The following is a 23,071-nucleotide window of genomic DNA, read 5'->3' on the forward strand; positions in this document are numbered from 1 at the left end:
ACTGGACGGGCTTAGGGTCCCTCCAAGCCAAACCAACCTGTGATTCCATGATTCTACAACTCTAAAGGGAAAAACTAAAGCCCAGAAATATTCAGCAACCTTAATCCTGAGCACGCTGCTGGTGCAGCCCTCAGTGCAGCTCTCAGCATTCTGGCTGGTGCTGTTGGAAACAGCAGCAGTGGCACTACAGAGAAATATTTCTTCCTTCCCATCTCTTGTTGGGCATTAACTCAGGCACCAGTTATTAGACTCGGTACTGTAGTTCTCACTCTGCAGCACCCCACACCAACCCCTGTGCTCCTCACCAACCCCTTGCTGCCTCCCTGCTCATGAGAGGTTCGGGAGCTTAGGAAGCAAAACTGCAAGTGAGGAGGAGTTTGAATAACAGATCTGAGTATTTCTTTCCTCTGACTATTCGAGCTGTTTTTTCATTGTGGAAACTTTACTCCAAAATTACCTTTTCAGTGTGTGGGAATCAGACAGATAGCAATTTTGAGAATGTCTTGAGGGAGCAAGGTGATTTGAGTGATGAGACTCATAAGCCTTGTAATTACCGTAATTATGAGACCATACCTCTACAGGTAAGAACTCATAAGTAAAAACATTAGCATGACCATTTAAGAAGCTCAGTAATTCATTCCAGGGCATGTGGTTACACTGCAATGCTTAACATAAACTCCATGACTCTGCTGGCACTTGGCCTTTCCTCTGGAGCATGTATCCATCCTCCAAATGTGGGTCCTTTTGTCCCGTGCTGTTTGTGTGCAGTCTTTTAAATACAAGTCTACAACATCAGCAGTTACAGCTGGCCAGACCTTACCCAGTGTTTCAGACGTTGTTTGAGCTGCAGCTTTATAAAGAAATAATGGAAACACTGGAGTGTTCTGCTCAGATAGATTTTACTCTGAGAAACCCATGTTCAAAAGGAATCCCAAAACCAGGAGTTTTCTATCCTACAGCGCTTTGCTCCAATGCTGACCTGCTGCCTAATAGGATGGATGAGCAGGAAAAGCTTGGCAGTGTGAAGAAATGCCTCATTCTTGGCCACTCCGTGCTCTTTTTTTGTTTGTTTGCTCGTTTACTCAGCACTTCAGTGCCAGGTTAAATCTTCTGTCAGTGTGAGCAACGTCACAAACCCTCTCAGTGAGAGAAGGCTGGTAGGAAGAAGAAAGTGTCTCCTGAGCAGACATGCCGAGGCAGAGAGTGCAAAAAACACAGGGCCATTAGACGGGATATTGTTAATATTCTTCAAAGTTTGTATCCATGAGCTATAGCATGAACTGCCAGCCACAAATGATGGTATCATATGGAAACTGCAGACGATCCTTTTGATCACAGCCTATACAATATTTCTTGAAGGTGTGTGCAGGACAAGTTTGTACGGATCAGAGCTTGTTTGGGTTTTTATTTATACTCATTTCCCTGAGTTTTATTTCACTGGGGAATACCTGCATTGTTCACCACTTGCATAGTCGATGCTAAAAAGCATATTTTATCACACAGTGGTTTTTCCATTTCACTGCCACAATTTTGTTTGGACTTTGAGTCGTTCTAGTCACACAAAGTTACTACTCCATGGTAAAATCACTCTTAGTATCAATCAGTTTCAGTTACAGCTGAAATTCATTATTTATTTAAATTTTATCAATGAGGAGTCAGTATAATCCTTGCAATCCAATTAAAACATGCTTGGAAAGTTAAAGAAAGCTGCAGTTTTCAATCAAAAAAAAAAAAAAAACCCACTGCATCTGTCCTCCCACAATCCACCATACAAAGCAAAATCAGCCTCATAACCTTTGCATTATCTCTGTCTTTGGTTTTGTGCTGACCTTGCATTAAAAGGTTGCAATAGCTACTTTCCAGATAAGTTAAGAATTTGGGAGTTGAGATAAACATGTTTTTAAGCATTTTCTTTCTTCTGGTATTTTTTGTTGCTGTTATTGTTGTTGTTTGATCCTTCGTTTGTTTTGTGGGTTTTTTTGTTGTTGTTGTTTGTTTGGTTTGGTTTGGGGTTTTGGGTTTTTTTTTGGGGGGGGGCGAGTTTTTTTGTTTCTGGGAGGTTTTTTGTTTGTTTGTTTATGTGTAATAAAATAACTTCCCCAAAATCTTGCATTCCTTATCACACCCCGGATATGTTTTCAAGGACATTAAAAAAAAAATCCTGAAATGCAGTGCTTTGAGAACAGTGCATTCTGAAAATTCTTTTTGGTTTTATTTTGACTGAACTTTTCTCTGGAATCTTCACTCTGATTTTGGTTCTCCTATTGAGGAGAAAATATTTAGGGATTATTTAGAAAATATTAAGGGATTAAAATTATGTTTACTATTTCTTTGTTGCCATAAATGGAAATTTTTCCAGGATTTTAGGTGATCCTCCCTCTAGAAAAGGGGTCCTCTGAAGAGCACTCTTTGTATTAACAAAACTGTCAGTATTTTGTACACACTGTACATAAAATAATGTGTTCAACACTATTACATTTGCGAAGTCTAGTATGCAAAATTGTCAGAACAGAGAATTTAGCTTCAATTTGTTCATTTTACACATCAGCATTCTGGTGTGGTAATTAGTGGCTCATCTGCATTGTGTTTGCCCACCTTTTTGAGGGCACAGATTAGATTAAACTCTTTTAATGAGCAGCCATGTATTTTTTAATGCTCCTTTACTGAGTCTCTAATCTATTGCTGCTGGTCTTATTTAAACCTGGTTGGAAGATAGAATTATTAAATTGATTTCAAGGGTGTGGAAGAAAGCCTCCCACTCATTCAGAGGAGCCTTCACTGTGGGCAAGCGTGGTGCCAGGCCCCTCAGAGGGATGGAGGGAGCGTTTCCAGGTCCCTTTGGGAGCTGCTCTGTCCTCCCCAGCCTCTCTGATTTCCCCTCTGGTGATCCCCTCACAGTTCCTGAGAGCCCAAGGCTCCAGCTGCAGGACCTACCAGCATCACAGATTTGCTTTTCTGGTGTTGGCACAAAAAAATAAATGAGCTTGTTGCCGTGGTGGAATGTGGGTCCCTCAGGAGTCCCTGTCTTATTTCTGTCCTCCTCCTCCACGTGCAAGGAAAAACTTCCTACCATATCATGAGGATTTTTCCTGGCAGGAAAAGGATCATTCTAACTCTTCCCTTTAAAAATAACCAAAAAAATATCTCAAATTAACTGACTTTTTTTTTTTCCTTTTCCCTCTTCTTTATTTCTTTCTTCAGACAAAAGGAGAAGGTTGCCCAAACATTTTCTTGCTCCAAATTCCTCTCACACCCTGCTTTGAAACACAGCAGCACGAGCTCTGCTCTGGTTCCACTCCTTCCCCCTCAACTCCCAGGAAGCAGGCAGTGCTCATTATACCCTGCTCAGTTAATTTCTTTACAGGGAATACAACCTGCTGCTCCACAGTGGCTGCAGGCTCCCATGCTCCCATTATTCCAGTTTACAAAGGTACATTTTTAGAATATTTTCAAAGATTAATGCAGGCCTGGCGATGTTGCATCCAAAAGTACTGGCAGCAAGACTTAGAAATGTAACATGCAGCAACCATTCCCCCCCAAAAGAGAAAACTTAAAGGGCACACAAAACAGTACCTGGACATTGGAAACTGTGTGAGAATTTTTGTAAGAAACCCACAAAAAAACCCTGTTTGTTAGCCAAGATGCCTATTCTTCTCTTATCAAACTCAATGCTGTGACTACAGATTTATCTTTCTCATCAGCAACCAAAAAGCTCTTATTTTTGGGGCACTTTCTACTGAAAAGGTTACCCTGACATAAGGACTGTCTGCTCCAGGACTGTGCAGTCAATATCTGCTCTGCAGCTCGGGTCTGCGCCACTGGTGGGGTACAAAAACAAACTTCAGTTCACCACAGAGTTCCTCTGCTGGCCAAATTCACATTTAGGAGAGCCACTGAAATGTTAAATCCACATTTCACATGCCTGTGTGTTCTTATTGCACATACTGAAGAATTAAGCCATGTGTGAATGGGTGTTTGACCTACTATTTAAGTAATTTCCTAATATTGTAAATTTTGCCACAAGAAGGTAAGATTGAAGATTTTGTCCACAGGGGTAACTGAAATAGTGTGTCATGACTCATGACAGGAAGATTGGTAGCCACTGTACCAATAAATAAACAGCTGCCCAAAATCAAAATAATTCAAAAGATAATAACCATAAATGATGGGGGTAAAAAAAAAAAATCAGCAATTGTTCCTTCTAGCCTAAGATATTTCTCTAATAATAACAACAGAATGTGACTTTTTGCAGAAAAAGAAGTACACATTGAGTATTTACTGTAGTTTAATCCATTAGGCACTGTTTAACTGCTTATCCAGACCCCATTAATCTAATTTTTAGCACCTTCATTTTCAAACCTAAGTCTGTGTTTTAGCCAGCCATAAAACCAGCACACCCTCTCTGCACCATGCCTTCATTAGCACTCTGCTGCTAAGCATGTAAAAACACGACAGAGACACCAGAGACCAGATTCCAACTGCAGGCAAGGCATTCTTGGGTTAAAACTGGCACCAGCACCAACGAGAAATTGCTCCTGCACAGAATATCACAGAGATGGTTATCAACTGCACTGGGGAAGAACAAAAACTCACCATGAAAACTTCAGGAAAACCTGAATTTTGTCTGCATTGGCCATGAAAGAGTTTGCTTTCCCAACTGCTTACTCTTCCCCTTTTTTATTATTTTTTAATGTATTATTATTATTAATTATTATTATTGGTAGTAGTACCATTACTTTATGATTGGGGTTTTTTTGGTTTTGTTTTGGGTTTTTTTTTTGTACAAGAATAATATTTTTGGGAAACTAACCCTGTACCCCTGAGATCTCTGTGACTTCATCACCAGCTTCTGTGGAAGCAGCTGAGGGGTCCTGCATAGAAGCCTCATGCTTACAGACTTTGATAATTACAATTTTTCCCAGATGCCACCCTCTTCATGAGCGGGAAATGCGACATCTGGATTAAGAATATGCACAAGATGTACCTAGAATGCAGTTTAAATAACAGTAATCTTTGCTTAAGATATGGAACACATAATAGTTCTGACTAGATTTAGGACAACACTTCTGCTCCACTAGATTTACCTTTAGTCTCAGTGCAACATGCCTTCTACACTTGCATTGTTATTAAACTTGCATTAAACAACCCTGCAGGACATACTTATACATGTAATATTTGACATTATAGCCATATATAATATAATTTATATGCAATATATATTTATATATAATATGTATTACTTGGTTCTGTATCTGGAAACTTGTCCTCCAGTGTGGTTGCTGATGTCTCACCTGCACTCACAGCTGGCAAAGAAGCAAATGTTCAGCAAATCATTACAGTAATTCCAGCTAAATTTTCCCCAAAACACAATTGTACTAAACATAAAGACAACAAAAAGAAAAAAAAAAAAGAAAAAAAAAAGAAAAAAAGAAACACAAGTTAGGCATGAGCACAGTATTTTCCAGAAAGTTTAAAAGATTTTTCTTGAAAGGGCAGAGAGAGATTCCTGCTTTGTGCTCAGGCAGCTCGGCATTCCAAGACACATCAGTGAGCTTTCACTGGTACAATCATGATTTTTTATCTGTAAAAACCCATAACACAAGTTATTCGCCAGCTGCAATCAAATTAAGTTTAGAGGAGCTCAAAATATGCCTGATCGCCTCAGAAAAAGGTTTGTATGAACCTGAGAAGTCACAGACAGGTACTCCCACTCTACCTAAAGGGAAAGAATAATCTCTGCTAGTTTAAGATAAATATCCTTCGATCAATCTAGGACATATGCTCTCGAGATTTTTATTTTCCTAGTGTACAATATACAGCTACTATTTCATTCTACTATTCAGTTTGGTCAGGATGACTCGCCCACAGCCAGCGAGGCTGATCACGCTGCTCAGTCCCTGGAGCGCTGGCTGCGCGGGGTGCCAGCCCTCTGAGCCCTCCTCCTCCTCCTCACACCGTGTCCCCCAGCACACACACACCCAGGGGCATCTTCACTCCAGCATCCGTCTCCTCGGAACTGCTGTTCCCCGCTCGGGGCCGCTGGAGGGGCCGGAGCGGCCGCCGCCGGCAGCGGGAGCGGGGCGCGGAGCGATGCTGCCCGAGGGATCCATTCCTGTGCCTCCAAACGCCCCGCGGACCCAGCCAGGGGCAGGGGCCATCGCCTCCGTTCCCAGGGCTCCTGCTCTGCCTTCTTCCTCCCCTTCCTCCCCCACCTCCCTCGGCCGTGACCCTGCGCCGCGTCCGGCCGTGGCTGGAGGGTCCCGCTGCTCTCCAGCGGCCAGGGGAATGTGCGTGCTGAGCCCCGCAAAGAGTTAATGCTCCTTCCACAAAGCCTTCCGAGGGCTCGGAGGGCACGGAGGACACGAAGCCAGCAGAAAACCACCCGAACCAGCACCCCCCGAGACCTCCCAAACCCTTCGCATTGCGTGGAAGCAACTTCAGGTGCGGGCGGGGAGCGTGGAGCGCAGCTCCGGCCTGCCCGGCGCTGCAGGTGTGGGCACACCTGCCCGCCCAGCCCGTGCCTCCCTGCTCCCGCCCGGCTGCAGGGCACAAGGACGGCCACTTTCGGCACCTCTCATCCTCCCCAGGCTGCGCTGCCTCCAGTGAAACCCCACCCGCGGCCGTGCCCTCACCCCGAGTGACACACGGCAGGGCGACTGACACACGTGTACTAACCCCCCCCAAAAAAACCCCGAAACACTGAACCAAACCCCCCAACAACAACCAACGGGCAAAGCAGCGCCGGGAGCCTGCCCCGCCCGCGGGCACCGCACACCCGCCCCCGGGCACGGCCGGGCGGGACCCCGGGGAGGCCGGGGGGTCTGGGGGCAGCGCGGGGAGCCGCAGCCGGCACGGGCAGCGCCTGTGTCAGCACAACGCGAGCGAGCGGGAGGAGCGGCCGCGCCAGGCGCCGGGCGGCGGCGGGAGGCGGCGCGGGGCCGGAACAGCAAATGCTATTCAGCCCCAGCAGTTTCAAGCCGCCCATGCTGGGGAATTGCCGCGGCTGCTGCGGGCGCCCAGCGCCGGCTCCGCGCGGCACCGCCAGCGCCGCCGCGGGACCGCGCCCGGGAGCGCGCCCGGGAGCGCGCACACCCCCTTACCCTTCCCCGGCAGGGGGACACGTCCCACTGAACGCCCCCTCCCCCCAAAAAAAAAACTTCACCCGCCTTGGCGTGCCCCCATGGCCGTGCTGTCCCACTCTCGTTTTGTTTTTGTTTTTTTTTTATTTAAAAAAAAATTTAGTTTTGTTAATTTTTCTTGTAAGTAATAAAAAAATGAAACAAGAGCAGAACCCCCAAGCGCGCCCCGCTCTGGGGCAAGGGCTGACAGCCGGGGTCAAGAAACAGCTGCTGGAGTTAATGTTTCTTCCTCCCACTCCGGCTGATGGCGGTGCCCGGCCAAGGCGAAGTGGGAGCGGGAGCGATGCTCGGGCTCGGCCCGGGGGATGCAGGACGGGCCGGGGGCAGCGAGCTCCCGAGCGCGGGGTCCGGCTTCCCCGAGCCCCCTCCCGCGGCCGGGCGGGCGCGGGGACGGCGCCGCGGCGGCTCCGGGGATGTTCCTGCTGTGTGTCCTGCCCGGGCTCGCAGGGTGCCCGCGGGGTCTGCCCGGGACCCCGCAGCAGCCACCCGGCCCCAGCCCCGCCGAGAGCCCAGAGCCCGGCCCAGCCCCTCCCCGGTGAGCCGGGTCCGGTCCCGGCGGGCCGGCAGAGCGCGGGAGGCTGTGCTGGCCCTCCTCGAACACACGGCACTCTGTGGAGTCCAAAAATGCTTCCCTGGGTACATGCTCAGAGGCATGTTTCTGTCTTAAAGAATACCCGATTCCCAGAATTCCCACTGACACGGCTGCTTGTCTCCTTCCCGGGATGGAGGGACCTCCCTGGGAGTGCCGGTTTGTTAGGAAGTTGGGCTGTATTTCATTTTTGGGGGGCAGCAATTAGACGAGTCACTTTTGTTTTTCCCACTGCAAACAAGGCTGCCCCTCAGCTCGTGTTTGGTGCACATGGGATCATCCCTGCCATCAGCAGAGCCACCTTCGTCGGCAGCTGCAATATCTCCACATCCATCACCACCTCAGGACCTGTTGTGACATGTCCCACCATGTCGTGACACAGCCCCATCCTGTGCGGGGCTGCAGGGGCAGTTTGGTGCCTTTGGGATATTTCTGCCTTTGCCATCGCCACGGAGAATCCATCTATTCATAAATAAAATAGATGCAGTAGGAGCACTATTGACATCCTGCGAGTGTGGCTTGCGAGAGGCTCATTAAAAGCAGAGCTGTCCAGTAAGCCCTGCTGCCTCCTGGCTAGCTGGCCTATTTCATTCCGTGCTTAATTCCCTGCTCAGGATGGTTCACAATTCCAGTCTGCTGCTTTACATCACTCAGAGGACTCTGCTCTGTCTCCTGCTTCTTCCAGGTTGGTCCACTCTGCTCCTTCAGCTGTATTCTCCACACGGCTCTCTGCCCAACTCCAGTGCTTCCTGCTAATTAATGCCTGATTTTTTGCTGTCTAAAAAAGATAGCACTTTGATTAGACACACAGACACACACATGAGCATTAACTCCTCTCTTTCTGAGGAGTGAGCGACTTGAAATCCAGATGCTGAAGGATTGACTCAGGATCCCCAAGGAGTTCAGTGAGATGGGGGTTTCACACGTGGTGCCCAGAGTTAATACCTCTAACCCAGGTTCATCAAACAGATTACCCTAATTCAGACTTCCTATTTCAGACCACCATCTCCCTAATTCAGATTCCCTGTTAAATTCTGTAGTTCCAATGAAACACCTATATGCATATTTTGTTTGGGGTTTTTCTGAGCCAAACCCTTGCTACTGCAACCCACGAAAGACTGAATTATGTTTATCTTTTCAAGTTTTTCTACAACCCCAGGAGAATTAACATGCTTGGTCTTGCTGTTTAGAAACTTGCTTCAGGTTGCAGCTCACAAGAATCAGCTCCTTGTCTTTTTCAGCCATCTTCTCCTTTTTCCCACTCAAAGCAGCTTCGAGCATTTGCCACCTTGTGTCCAAAGTTTTCTCATGCACAAATAACATGAAACTTGGAAAAGTTGCGTGGAGATCAGATATGGAGGAGTTTTGGTTCAGAAACTCCAAGGATCTCTCCAAGATTTCCAAGGGTTGTGAAGGTCATGAGAAGAAATCACCCACTTCTAAGCCCAGGTCCCCTTTCAGGTCTTTATCCTACAGGGGTTTTTTTTTCCTCCTGAGCCTCTAAAAGTTAGAAATGAATACTTTGAAGGTACTGTTTCCAAAAAATTCATGATCTTGTTGATGCACTGGAGGGCATTTTGGGCAGTGTGTCTGCAGAAGGATCACTCTGCCCTGACTTGCCATGCCAATGCTGATTTCATGGTTTGTTGCAGAATAAAAAAATATTGACAGCTTCTGCTCCCACTGTTTCGCACAAAGGGAGAGTGGAACATCAGTATTTACAAACTCACCACCAAGGAAAGAAAACATTTTATCAAACCACATGACTTCAGATGAGAGAACACATTGCCACAGCAGATAACTGAGGTCAAGCAGTTTCCAAGCTACAAAAGAAAGCAGACATTTTTTATGAGCGGCAAGAACATTCAAAATCAGAGCAGATAAACTAAAGCAAACATGTACAGAGGGAGATATAAAACCTTAGGTTCCAAATCTTCGCTCAATCTCAGAACAAACAAGTCAGATACGGACAGATACTGGGCAGATCACTGCACGTCTCTACTGAGGGCTCCTTGAACTTTTATTGGAAACATCTGATTCCAGCAGCTACCGAGACAGATCAAACACCAGAGAGAACAGGAGATCCCATCCCTGAATGATGCACCTACGTTTGTTTTGTACTGAGGAGAATTTGCAAATTAATGAGCTGCTCCAAACTGTGGGGTCACTCTCTTTGGCTGGGGAATGCTCACAGTGGAGCACACTTTTGAAATTGCTTTTGTGGGTGCATTTGTCGTTGGTCGTTTGTTGGTGCCTTGGGTTTCTCAGGTTGGGAGACTGATTTAACCCACTGTACATCCAGCAAAAAATTCAACTGTGCAGCAGACCCCTGTCTTATGAGGCTGGCTCTCACTTTGCTGTCTAGGAGGGGTCATTCTGCTGTTTTGGCACAGCAGCAGGATGGCTCCCTCTGGGACACTGTGCCAACCAGGACACCTGTGGATGATGTGTGGGCAAGTCTGGGTTGGGCTGTGAGTTTGCTACAGTTTCTGGGTGTCTGCCAACTCAGGACTGACACCGGTGTCTGTGAGCCGAGGTGTCACCCCAGCCAGCTGCCAAGCCCCTCATGGACACTTGCTCATTCCCCACCAGTGGAACTGGGGGAGAACTGGGTGGGTGAAACTCAGAGAACTCGTGGGTTGAAATAAAGACAAGGAAGGAAAAGCCACGCACACAGGCAAAGCAAGAGAGGAATTCATTCCCCACCTCCCCTTCAGCAGCTCCCAGGGCGCAGGGAGCCCTGTGACAGCGACCTGGGAGGACAAACAGCACCCTGTCAACGTGCCCTTCCTCCTCTGCCCTCCTCTTCCCCCCGAGCACGGTGCCACCGGGGCTGGGACATCCCCAGGCTCACCTGGGCTCACCTGGGCTCACCTGGGCTCACCTGTCCTGGGCTCCCAGGCGGCCGCAGGAGGGGCAGGGAAGGGCCTCGGCTCTGGGTGAGCCCAGCACTGACAGAAACACCTCTGGGGTACCCACCCGTGCTCAGCACAATCCCGAACTCCGGAGGCAATTCCCTGCGCCCCAGCTGAATCCAGCCCACCGCGGGAGGCTTGGCTCCCACTCTCCTCGGCCCTGTGGCTTCACCCGCCGTCTTGGACCGTAATTAACCCTCAGCTGGGCTAATTAAACCAGCGCTGGCGGTGGCACGGGAGGAGCCACGGTGGGCACAGGCTGCTCCCCCGCCCTGGGAAGGGACGCAGAGAAGGGGCGGAGGAGCTGCTCGGGGCGAGTGGACCGAGACATTTCCAGAGCACCTGCGGAGCCCCGCAGGTGCTGCTCCACAGCACCCTGAGCCCTCCCGGCGCCCGGAGCATCCCCGCTGATCCCCGCTGATCCCCGCTGATCCCCGCTGATCCCCGCGCTGCGCTGGCACAGCTGCGCCCGTGGGCGGCCGCGGTGGCGACAAACATCTGGGAGAGCTGCTGGAGCTGCTCGGGAGAGACCTCCGGGACACCCACCCTGTGGGAATCCACAAAATCAGAGGGGTTTGGGAAAGCTGCAGAAGGCAGGCCTCAGAGGCGGCAGAGCTGTCAGCGGTAGCCGTGAGGTTGCTCAGCAGAAAAGTCATGTAAGAAGAAAAATAAGGACAAACAGAACCACGGTCTGTGTATTCACACCTGTCCAGAATAACTCCCCAAGCTGCAGAAAAGTTTATCCAGTGAGGTGTCAGGGAGTTCTCAGCCTAACACTGGAGCTCTGTGCACTGTGTTGGAGGCTCACAGGCAGTGCTGGATTTGAAATAAGCAGCATTGTTTAACCCAAGGTACCTGTGCTCACAGTGCTGGGTGGAACCACTGTCAGCGTGCTTCTGCTCTGTGTGAGTGGTGAAAAACCTTCCAGAGCGAGCTGTGACCTCGAGTTCTGTGTCTGCTGCCTGGGACGTGAGCTGCTGGCACCTTCCCGCTGTCACAGCCCTGCACTGAGGCTGCTGCTGGAAAATCAAACAGCTCAAGGCACGTCCCAGCAATCCTGTCCTGTACATAACCCCAGGACACCCACCCAGCTGTATCTGCTGGAGGTTTGGTGGCTGCAGTGTCCCCAAGTGCCACTGGAGGCAAATCTTGGCTTGGTTGTGGCGATGGGCAGGTGTTGGTGCTGGTCGGGAAGGTGAAATAAAGTGGAAATGTTGGAAACCAGCAGCAGCAGTGAGTTTGGAAATCATGCTTCAGCACAGCCTGAGCAGAGAGACAGAGAATTCCTCCACAGGAATGTGATGTGCTTCTGCTCTTATTAGGTGATGGTAATTATGGGTGGCATTAAAATAGATTATTTTGATATTTTTCCCGGTAATTTTGTGACAGGAAGAGTTCTGCATTATAAACAACGTTCTCCTGCTGCTGTTAAAAACTCCACCACTCTCCAGCTAGTAATGTTCTGGAGAAACTAAAAAACGACAGAAAAGAAGAACCTGTCTTACAAATTGTCAGGAAATTTCCTGAGGAAGCTCCAAACCAAATCTCTGTCATCCTCTGAAAAAAAAAAAATGGTATTAATTAATGGAAGTTTCTCTTAATATTTGATCCAGAGAAAGTGCTTAAGGGGCTTTCAGAAGACAAAGATTCTCATGCAGCTGATGATTCAATGGAATCAAAATATGCTTTTTTTTTCCTTTCTTTACAAACATCTGGTAGAAAATGTGCTTTCACAAGATGCTGAAAGACTCTCCTAAATCCCGCCAAATTTTCCCTAATAGCTCCTCTAAGTATCTCCGGAGCTTCAGTATAACCCAGGGAATTTTAATATTATTAAATAGCAGAAAATTTCAGATTTTGCATAACTTCATCAAAACTGGGCTTTATTTTAAAAAGCATTTAGAAAACCACCTTTGAATTTATTCCCTTGTTCAGTTTTTTCAGTGGAGTTCTTGATGACTTCTGCTGACATCACATTATTTCGTAGGAGTCTTTATGATTATTTCCTTTCGCAATCACCAGAAAAGAAATTAAAGGAAAAACGCAACGTCCGTCTTCAAAAATGTGGGAAAAAAGGCAATGCCAGAATCCAGGATTTTTCACACTCCTGGCAGTAGTTGTGACACGTCAGAACAGTGTCACTGGGGAAGTTCAGCCCAAAGGGCTACAAGTGGAATACCTGGGGATATTCACCAAATTTATAAACACCAAAAAAAATATGGTATTTGTGGTTAGTGGAGGGACAGGCAGGAGGATGAAGCCACCTACTCAATATCTTACAATTTTGTGCAGCAAAAAAAGTGGGGGAATTAACAGGAACGGCTGAAAGTCTTGGTGCACGATCAAAACTGCAAGTTAATAAGCATAGCAGGCACTTGTTCAAGTAATTTACATGACTGGAATATTAATTTGTGAGGGTATAAGTTTCCCTGGAAGGGTGGGGAGGGCAGCAGAGAGTGCTTTCTCAAATACCAAGATGATGCAAGGATTGTCCCAAGGCCTGGGTGGGAAAGAAGATGGATGAGTTGTAAGCTGGTGGGTGAAAGTAACAGGAAAAATCAGTTTTTGTGCCCTGCTGAAGGGAATGATGCCTCTGTACACTGATGGAATTGTGTGGAAACACTGGAAGCCAGGGACATGCAGAAATTTAACTGCTCCGGAGGCGAGGCAGGAAAGCAGGAAAACAGGGGGAAAATCAGCTTACAAATGGTGGTCAGGAAGTCATTGTTCAGTAAATAACAGAAATTGAAGGATTTTCTGGGGAACAGGTCTGAGATTTCCAATAGATTTGACAGCTCCTTTAAAAAACTATATTAAAGGCAGAACCATAAACTCTGCCAATGCAGAAGCAGGCTAGAAATGAATGTAGCTAAATCAGGCATGTTTCAATGGCTTAAAACACAAGAAGGGAGTACAGGAAGTTGGAAACTAGGTCAAACTAAAAAAAAAAAAAAAAAAAAAGAGGGTAGGCCAGGACAAAAAAAAAAAATATTAAATACAACTAGGCATTTCAAAGGCATCGTAGTATAGAGAACAAAATCAAATGAGAAAGTTGTGGATCAAATAATTAAAATATTTGTAGTCTTCTAAAAGACCACAAAGAGACAAGCAGCAGGCAAGATGAATTTGTCAAGAGCAGGTTGTGTCAAAACAAACTGATTTAGTTCCAGGACAGAGCCACAGGCAGGAGGAGCAGGGGGAATCCGTGGGCATGGCACAGCTTTGGACCCAGTGAGTTTGTGTCTCTGTGCCACAGAGCCCTCCTGTGCAAGGCAGGGAGACATGAAATTACTAATCAGCTTACTGGAAATGTGTTTGGAGAGCACAGGTGTCACATTGTCCAAGTAGAAACAGATTATCAAATGGGATTTCACACTGGGGGCTCTTCTCTAGTCCAATACTGTACAGCAGTTTTTAGCAAAGGCTTGGTTAATAGAGTAGAAAAAGTTTCCCTCCTCTGAAGATAACAGCAAGTGGAGGTCACGGTCAAGGGCAGGGTGAAAATTCAAAATTTTTTTTAAAATTAGGAAAACTCTGAAAATCTGGTTGAAATTCAATTGGTAAACTGAAAATTGCAACCTAGCAAGTACACGGGGTAAGGACAGACTTTGTGCTGGAGCTGTGGAAAACCAAAGTGAAACAAAACTCCAAAACAGAGAGTGCTGTAGGAAGAGGTGAACACCATTCAGGGATACAGAGGAAATGATGTAGAGGAGCACAGCACAGGGCTGCAAATGCCAAGAAGCAGCTGTGAAACTCCTTTCACTGTGTCATTCTGCTTTGGGTTAAACTAATGTAGTCACAAAGAGTAACTGGATAAACCCTCTCCAACAGACCAGCAGGTGTTGCAAGTTGAAAACTGAGGAGGTGCGTAGTTATTTTTCCCCATGCACAGATCCTGAGGTTTTAATAAATTTACATTTAAAAAAAAACCCCACAGGAACTTTATTTAATCTGGTTTTATTAGCCTCAGATGAGTGCTGCGGATCTCTGCATCTCATTGACTGTGGTACATGTAGTAATGGGTAAAAATTCCCCCACCAGTGAGCTACAGAAACTTTACTGGGAGGCAGAAACTCTCACATCAGCATCTGCCAGCGTGGGGCAGAGCAAAAACACATGGACAGGCTGGAGGGCTGGATGAGGTGCTGAGAAAAATGCCCAAGTGCAGGGGATTCACACAAGGGCAAAAGCGTGTTTGCTGTTGGGAAAATGATTTTTAATATTTGGCATTTGTGGCACTTTGCTGTTTTTCAGCATCAAAAGGCATTTAATCTCTGGTGCCTGCTCTGCTACGTAGGAGTGAGATTATTTGTGCAGGGGCACTTCCCAGCAATATTTAGTCTTGCTGCCTTTCTGGAGCCAGGTAGCAGCTCAAGTTCACAATCCTGCAAGTTTTGCCTGTCAGGAGAGAGCAGAGGCAGGGGCTGTCAGCTCCCACCTGATCCAGTTTATTTTACAGGGGTATACACAAGATGCATGGGGAAAATTAAAAAAAAAAAAAAAAAAAAAGAAAAATACTGTTTCCTCACTTGTTTCCAGCGTGTGATGCTGTGCCTGGTGCTTCCTGGCTTGCAGCTCCCCTGACTTTCTGCCCACATCAGGAATAACAGAAATCTGGGATTTCTAATGCCACCTGCACCTCCCCTGGGCTGCAAGAACATCCAGCCTTGTTCTGCATCCCTGCTCCTCCTTCCCGCTGGCTTCTCAGCCAGAATTGGGGAGTTTTACAGCTCCTTTAGGCTTGCACCAGGTGGAAGGTGCCTCTGGTGGGGCTCAGCTGTGCTCATGAGAGGAGCACTGAGCGCTGCCTGTGCGGGGAAGCCCCTCGCAACCATTCAGCAATTTTGGGGAAATCCCTGGGAATTTGTGGCTCCAGGTGAATCCACCTGCCCTGCTCAGCCCGGCCAGGCCCAGACCCCTCTGGAGGGTGGGCAGATGTCCCCTCCACGGTCTGGGGGCTCTGGATCAGCCCTGGGGCTGCCCCTGAGACCTTCCCCTGGCAGAGCTGCCGAGATTATTCCGCGGCACAATAGCGCTCGCCGTCAGGAAGATTTTAATGATATTCAGCCGAGGCTTTCCACGTCTTCTGATCGCCCCATTATCCCTGCTTATGGCTCGTTATCTCCTGCTCCCAGGGACCCTGTCCTGGCCCCCTCGCCCAAGCCTTGGCTGGGATGAAGGAAGCAGGATCTGGCTGCACCTTGGCTATTCAAGGCTGCCGCGACGCCCCCCGTGATGTCGTCATTCAGGTGGGAAAAAACCACATTTCTGTGTTTTTATTTCTGGCTGCCAAGAGCACAGAGCTGAGCCCATGGCCTTCAGGCTGAAGGGAAATGAAAAGGCCTGCCGGTACAATTCCAAGGCATAAAGCAATATGAATTTTTAAATAACATTTGATCTTCTAAAAACATTTTATCATCCTTCCGACTGACGTACGTCTTCACAGATGTATAAAAACCTGCAGCTAAATTATTGGAAGTAGTTTTCTTTGATTAAGAACTCAACGTTTGCGGTTTAGGATAGGTTTATAATTTGCTGTGGACAGGACAGATAGCATGATACCTCTTCCTCAGCAATCATTTATTACGTATCATTTGGCCTTTCTGGATGGTGGGATTGGAATGCATCCTAAATTACCAGAAGTGAAATCCTGGTTTATGCATGCTAAAAAACTATATTTCCTATAGAATTGTATAAAAGCCTGAGTTTTATTTAGAATCAAGACGTAACATATCTGCCATGGTGTTGGGATGAGAGTCCTGTTTTCACCTGTGATTTCACAGCAATGGTGATGTGAAGTTGGTTTTCGAAGGTGACGAGGATTTTGGGGCAGTACAGTAACACTACATATTGCATTGAATGAATTTATAGGATTTATAGTGGTAAAATGATACCAGGTACAAGGAAGAGTGTGTGCACACTGCACAGTGTGCATAGAATAACCCAAAACATGTTCCCATCCCCAACATCATGTTCTCTCCCTCTCTGTTCTGAAGAAATGGAATTAGTTCCTCCATCAGGAGCGCATGGGCCTCCCTGCTGGGGATGTGATTTCTCCAGGTGGGGCAGCCCCTGATGGCACACCCCTGTTTTCTCCTCTGAGTGCCAGATTTCACTATGTTTTAGGCCTCCTCAGTTCACCTGTGCATTCCCCTGCTCTCAGTGGCCCTCCCTCCCCAGCACCTGCCCAGACATCACATGCATTAGGATTAAAAATGCAGGAGGCTGTTGCTGCTCCCCGTGCCCCCCTGGATGCCCTGCCCTCACTAATGTTGTGCTGGCTTGTGGCAGATGCAGCTCTGGCTCTCCAGTGACTTCAGGGCTTCTCCTTGCATGGAGCAGAACTCTCTGCTCCCCGTGCAGTTATGGAATTGCTGCTCTGAAATTCAGTGTACTCCACAGCCTATGAGCCCACCCAGCCTGTTCCAGCACAGCATTCCCTCCAGGGAGCAGCCCTGGGTTTGTTTTTGAGTGAAACCCCACGAAATTCAGCGTGGACCACATCAGCCCTCGCTGTGCTGCTCTCATGGGGTCACAGTTTCAGTCCCCTGTTTCACAGACCAACCCTGTACTGCCCTCGGACTGCATCTTTTCCAACCAACCCATGGTTATGCCCCCTGATCTTTCTCTGACTGATGGTGCAGCTTCTCCTATATAAATAATAAAATAAATTCGATATTATAAATAACTATATTTATATCATATTTATATATAATATAATATAATATAATATAATATAATATAATATAATATAATATAATATAATATAATATAATATAATATAATATAATATAATATAATATAATATAATATAATATAATATAATATAATATAATATAATATAATATAATATAATATAATATAACAGAATATAATCCTATAGAATATAATCCTATAGAATATAATCCTATAGAATATAATATAATCCTATAGAATATAATCCTATATTATATTATATAGAATAAATCTATATTTTATATATAATAACTTATAATATAACAAATTAGACAAGTATGAGGGTTTCAGGAGTTTTCCCCAGAGTCCAGCACAGAGGCAGGACAGAGAGTGGGGGTGGAATTCCCTCCTGGGGCTGGGATGTCCCATGTGAGGAGAGCAGAGCTGGCTTGTTCAGAGGCTGAGTTGTCTCTAAAGTAATGACTTAATTAATCATTAATTATGACCACTGAGATCAGACTGTCACGTGGGCCATTGGGTGACAATCTACTGTTTGTTCCAGCCACAGTCTTTTGTGATAAATACTAAAAAGTCTGGTTGGGGTCAGGTGTGTTTGAAAACCTGCTGGTTTGGCAGTCAGAGTGACATGAGTTCTGCTTCTGTCTGATATTGCATGCTTCCACAGAATAAATGCTGGGCTGCCAGCACCTCCTCTTGCCATTAGCCTTTTTTTTCCCGTTAAATTTTCCTCATTAATAACCCACCTGGAGCAGTAAGAGCCACACCTGAGTTCAAGCAACCAAATCCATCCCCTTCTCCAGGCTTTGGGGCTGAGCAGGGTGGGCAGGGACTTCCAGATTTCTGCTGGAAACTGCTTACAACTCCACAAAAAGCAGCTTTTTACTGCATTTCTTTGGTTTTGCCCTCCCAGCCATTCCAGCCCTAACACAATAACCTAATCCATGCGTACCAAAAGACACTGGCAACATCCTGGACCTGGAAAATCAGCCCAGAAATCCATGGGAAGATGATAAGCATAGTGGAACACAGATGATTAGCATTCACATTTAGCATCAGAGATCCCAGCACCAGCAACTCCTCCATATTCTTCCCCATTCAGTCCAGTTTTGTGCATCTCATGTTGGGTTATATCTGATGAAAGAGCAGAGCTACAGCAGAAGAAACAATGCACAAAGAATGTTTGTAATGTAATATGAAAATGGTGTTCAGAATTTTAATACACTGTAATTTACCACAGTGATTTTTTTTTCCTGTGAAAAGATAATTTGGTATGAAAATCGTGCAGTACTTAAATAATGTAATTTTGATAATGACAGTAAAATACAATTTCTGTAAGGCAAGTGAATCATAAACTTTTTCTCATTCAAATGAAGTCTGTAATATGTCTGAATGCTGTCACTATTATACATTTTAAAAATAACTCTGCCATGAACTATTATCGAATATTATTATATTTCAAATACATAACAAAAGCTAGTGAAGTCACAATACAAACATGTTGTAATGCCATGCTGCATTTATTGGGGAAGTAATGAATCCTGCAGGAGAGAGTCAAACCTCTTCTTCCAGACAATTTTATTACAGTTTTTTTTAAGAGTTGAACCTTAGCAACTCCCTCCCCACCTCCAGCTGAAAACAGAAGCTGGGGTGGGTTTCGACCTGGTGAGGATCAGCAGGAGTTCCTGAGGTTCCCAGTGCCTCCTGTGCTGTGCCAGGCTCTGCAGACAGAGGGTTTGGTGCCTTCAGGGTCTGTGCAGGCGCGTCGGGGTCGGGCAGTGGGGAGGGATGGGGAGCAGAGATCTCGGCAGCCAGGGCTGGAGCTTGGGGTCACGGGGGGCAGGGACTGCTGGGGGCTGCCAGGGCAGGCAGGCCTGAGAGAAGAGAGGGGTAGAGAGGATGAGAGGGAGAATGAGAGGGTAGGAGAGTGAGAGGGTAAGAGAATGAGAGGGTCAGAGAGTGAGAGGGTCAGAGAGTGAGAGGGTGAGAGAGTGAGAGGGTCAGAGAGCGAGGTTCCCGTTACAGTACCACAAATCTTCCTCTGTGCTGAAAATTCCAATTCTCACTGACCAGTCTAGCCCAAGATACAAATCCTACAGCGCTTACACACACCCCATAAGAATTATTACATTGCCATGCTGTGTTCCATTTTAAACCCTAAAAACTCCTCTTTGGGCCCTTCTGCCCAGCCAGCAGGGTCAGCTCTGCCCCTTGGAGCTGTCTGCAAGCAGAGGGTGTTGTTCCATCCAAAGGGGATTGCCTTCAGCCAGCCACACCATTGTTTTCCAGTTGTTCAGTAACTGAGGGATCTCAGAACTTGCTTTCATTTCCATCTTGCTTATGGTCCCCATATTCTCAAAATCTTTTGCCAGGCAGTCATATCTACAAGGCTTTCCTGTCTCATCTTCCCCGACAGGTCTGCCCAGAGCCAGCAGACATTGGCAGAAATACACTTTATTGGTGGTGCTCCCCTCAGACCTTCCCCCACAGCTGCTGGAGGAAGCACAGTTCCTGCAATTCCCGCAATTCCTGCAATTCCCGCAAGTCTGCTCACTCCAGGTTTCCATATGGAACAGTCTTGCTGTCCTTCCCCCTCGGGGCTGCCTCCTCCTCCTCGCCCTGGGCGGGGAAGGAGGGGAAAGGGAAGGAGGGGAAAGGGAAGGAGGCTCCACACCCGGGGTGCTGCAGCAGAGAGACCCCGCTGTGGGATGGGACTGTTCACAACTGTTTGCATCATCCAGGTGAGGATGCTCAGGTGAGGATGCTCCAGGTGAGGATGCTCAGGTGAGGATGCTCAGGTGAGAGTTCTGCAGGTGAGGATGCTCAGGTGAGGATGCTCAGATCAGGGTGCTCAGGTGAGGCTGCTCCTGTGTCCACCAGGAGGTGTCGGGTGGGTGAAGCCTTGGTAGTGCCCCCTTTTTGTTCCTCACCCACCTCCCAGCCCTGCCCTGCCCCTCTGCTGTTCCCTCGAGTTCCTGCTGGAAATGGAAGGCACAGAACCCTCCCTAGTGCTGCTCCCAGTGTTCGACATCCTGCAAGTTCTGCTCCTTACCAAAATACCTCGGCCCGGAGCAAACTCAGGAGGGCGTTGTCAGCGTGCCCGAAATGCCTTTGCAATTGTGTGAGGTGTGAAAACCGCCCGACTGCTCTCGCTGGAGGATTTGGAAGGGTGGGAGATAAAAAAAATTGTATTTACTTCTGCCAAGAGAGCGAGGAGAAGCAAAGACAATGGATCTCATCTCTGGGACGAGGATGGAGGAGTTGTGGTTCCAGAAGACATCCTCAGGAGAAAAAGGAAAGGAACTGGGACAAATACTTTCTTCCTTTTCTCATCCCGTATGTGATGGAGACAGTAATGGTTTGTTGCACCAAAAACTGAAACAAATGGTTGACCGAGCTAAACTTGATTTTGAAGTAAGAAAAAAACGACACGCAGAATGTCCCTGGTACAAACTCCATAAAACAGGAGTTTAACTCATGACAGAAACCAGAAACAACATTTTTTGTGGTGGACAAAACCACCTCTTCCGGATTTCTTTTTTAGGGAGGACTTAAGGTAATTTTACTCTCTGTTTGAAAATTACGATCCACTCACAAAGGGAGGATGAGGGGGAATTAAATGCCCCTGGGGTGAGGAACCCGCGACGAAGAAATCGCTGCCCTGGCCTCGGTGGTTTCTGACCTCTCGGTCATTTCCTGAGCGTGGCACTAGGAGGCAACCTGCCATTGGAGGTGTCCTCCCTCCCTCCCTCCCCAGGGCCGGGAAAATCGGGAATTCTGGCCCCAAGAGCTGAGCCCACCCTGTGCCCTCCCACCCATCACTCCATAAACTGCTGTAAGGTGTCAGATTGGTGATGAAAAATGATGAGAAACGCCTTCGTGACACTCCAGCCATACATTTACCCAATAATCCCGATTCCAGATGTGCCCAGGGCTGGAGGGAGGGGAAGCTGGGCTGTAGGTGCCCAGAGCCAGCCTGAACAAAGCGTGTCCAGGCACACCCAGGGGCAAACCAGCTCAGGGGAGCTGCACAGGGAATATTTGTGTCCCTCTCTACTGTGGGCACCTCTGGGGGAGAAAGCAGCCAAAAAGGAGCTGGGGTTGAAAACTGATAGTTTGGGTCCAGGTACAAAGGGCAAGACTCACGCCTGGGAGTGTTGCTTTGCATCCTCCTATTTTTATAGAAGTTCTTCTGCTGTTGTTTGGGAGCAGATGTGCTTTTATATACTGTCATATACTTTTACATACTTTAATAATTACTTTTATTAATTACTTTTATTTAATCTGTAAAGACCAGTGTTTAGAAGTTCTGAAAAGCCAAGCAATGTGCTTCTCAAAGCGCTCCCACAAGTGTTGACTAAGGCAGAAAGCTGAATTTGACTTGGCTACATTTGTGCTCCTTTTGTTTACTTTGCATGAATATTTCAGCTAATAGGTTTGCTGTTGGGATTGTTTACAGAAACTGCACAATTTAAGCAAATAACTCAGAAATTCCACGTATATTTCAGCCTGTCAGACGCAAATGCTCCCAGCAGAGCCCTCATTTCAAGCCTTGCTGGTTTTTATGTGTGGGTTATGACGCAGTCACCACGTCAGGAAGGGTGTCCATGCACACCTGGGGTTATGTTTAGTCAGGAGCCACCAGCCCCTGGTTAAACAACAACTGCTCACAGGGCACCACAGACCTGCCCCATCACCCCAGCAATCCCAGGTGTTGAGCATTTCCAGCAGTGCAGAACCAGACAGGTCTCTCCCTCCCTTGGGATGCTGCCCTTTGCATCAGCTGCTCCCAAGGTCTGTGGTATTCCAGCCCCTGGGAAGAGTGGTGATGCTGCTGGGCAGCTCAGGGAAATAGGGATTGCACAGCTCTCAAAGGAAACAGAGAGGAAAAACCTGCAATAATTCCATTGTTACTCTGCTCAGTGCAATCCTCGATGTGCAAACTCTCCCCTGCAGCCTTGAAACCTTGTCTGGAATTTTGTCTTTTAGAGCCACTCCCCTCACATTTTGGGGAAAAAAATAAAAAAAATTAATCCTGTCTGTGTGTCTGCAACACACACACACACAAATAACAGCGGTGGTATGTGGAATTAACAGTGCCTGTGAGGAAGGAGCCTCGCAGTTACATCACAGATTTGCTGCTGTGCAGGTTGGGGATGTCAGCTTGGCTCAGCAGACAGTGGGTTTTTTCCATGGTCCACAAATTGTCACTCCATGCCTTGTGTCAGCACTGCTGCATTAGGCAACCTCACCACTTGCAGCAGCTCACACTAATATTATTTTTAAGACAAAATGGTCCTTGTTGAGATGCTGCCACTCATCATCAGAAACAATTGTGCTGCAGAATGTTAATATTAAAGTTAATATATGATAACATTGCCGTTTGTTTTAATAATTTCCAATGGAAACAACTACTGTTTCAGTGAGTCATTTTATTTTCTTGCATTTCCTGGCAAGTGCTGCAGGACTGTTTAAGGAACAGAAAAACAAGTTGGCTGCAGCTCAGAGGAGAGGCTGCTTCCATGGGCTGTGCTGGTTGGAGGATTCCACTGAAACCAGTGCTCTGCCCTGGCTCTGCAGGAAGGGCTGCCTTTTCCAGCCTCCAAACTCTGCCCTCTTACACCAAAGCACTGATTAAACACATTAATTAAAACTTCAGATTCAAACCAGCGAATATATGCCTTTCCAGATCATTCCACATTATGTAATAGTTGAAATATCGAGGCTTGCTT

The sequence above is a fragment of the Fringilla coelebs genome (assembly GCF_963513975.1).
Source record: "Fringilla coelebs genome assembly, chromosome: Z".
Classification (NCBI taxonomy): Eukaryota; Metazoa; Chordata; class Aves; order Passeriformes; family Fringillidae; genus Fringilla; species Fringilla coelebs.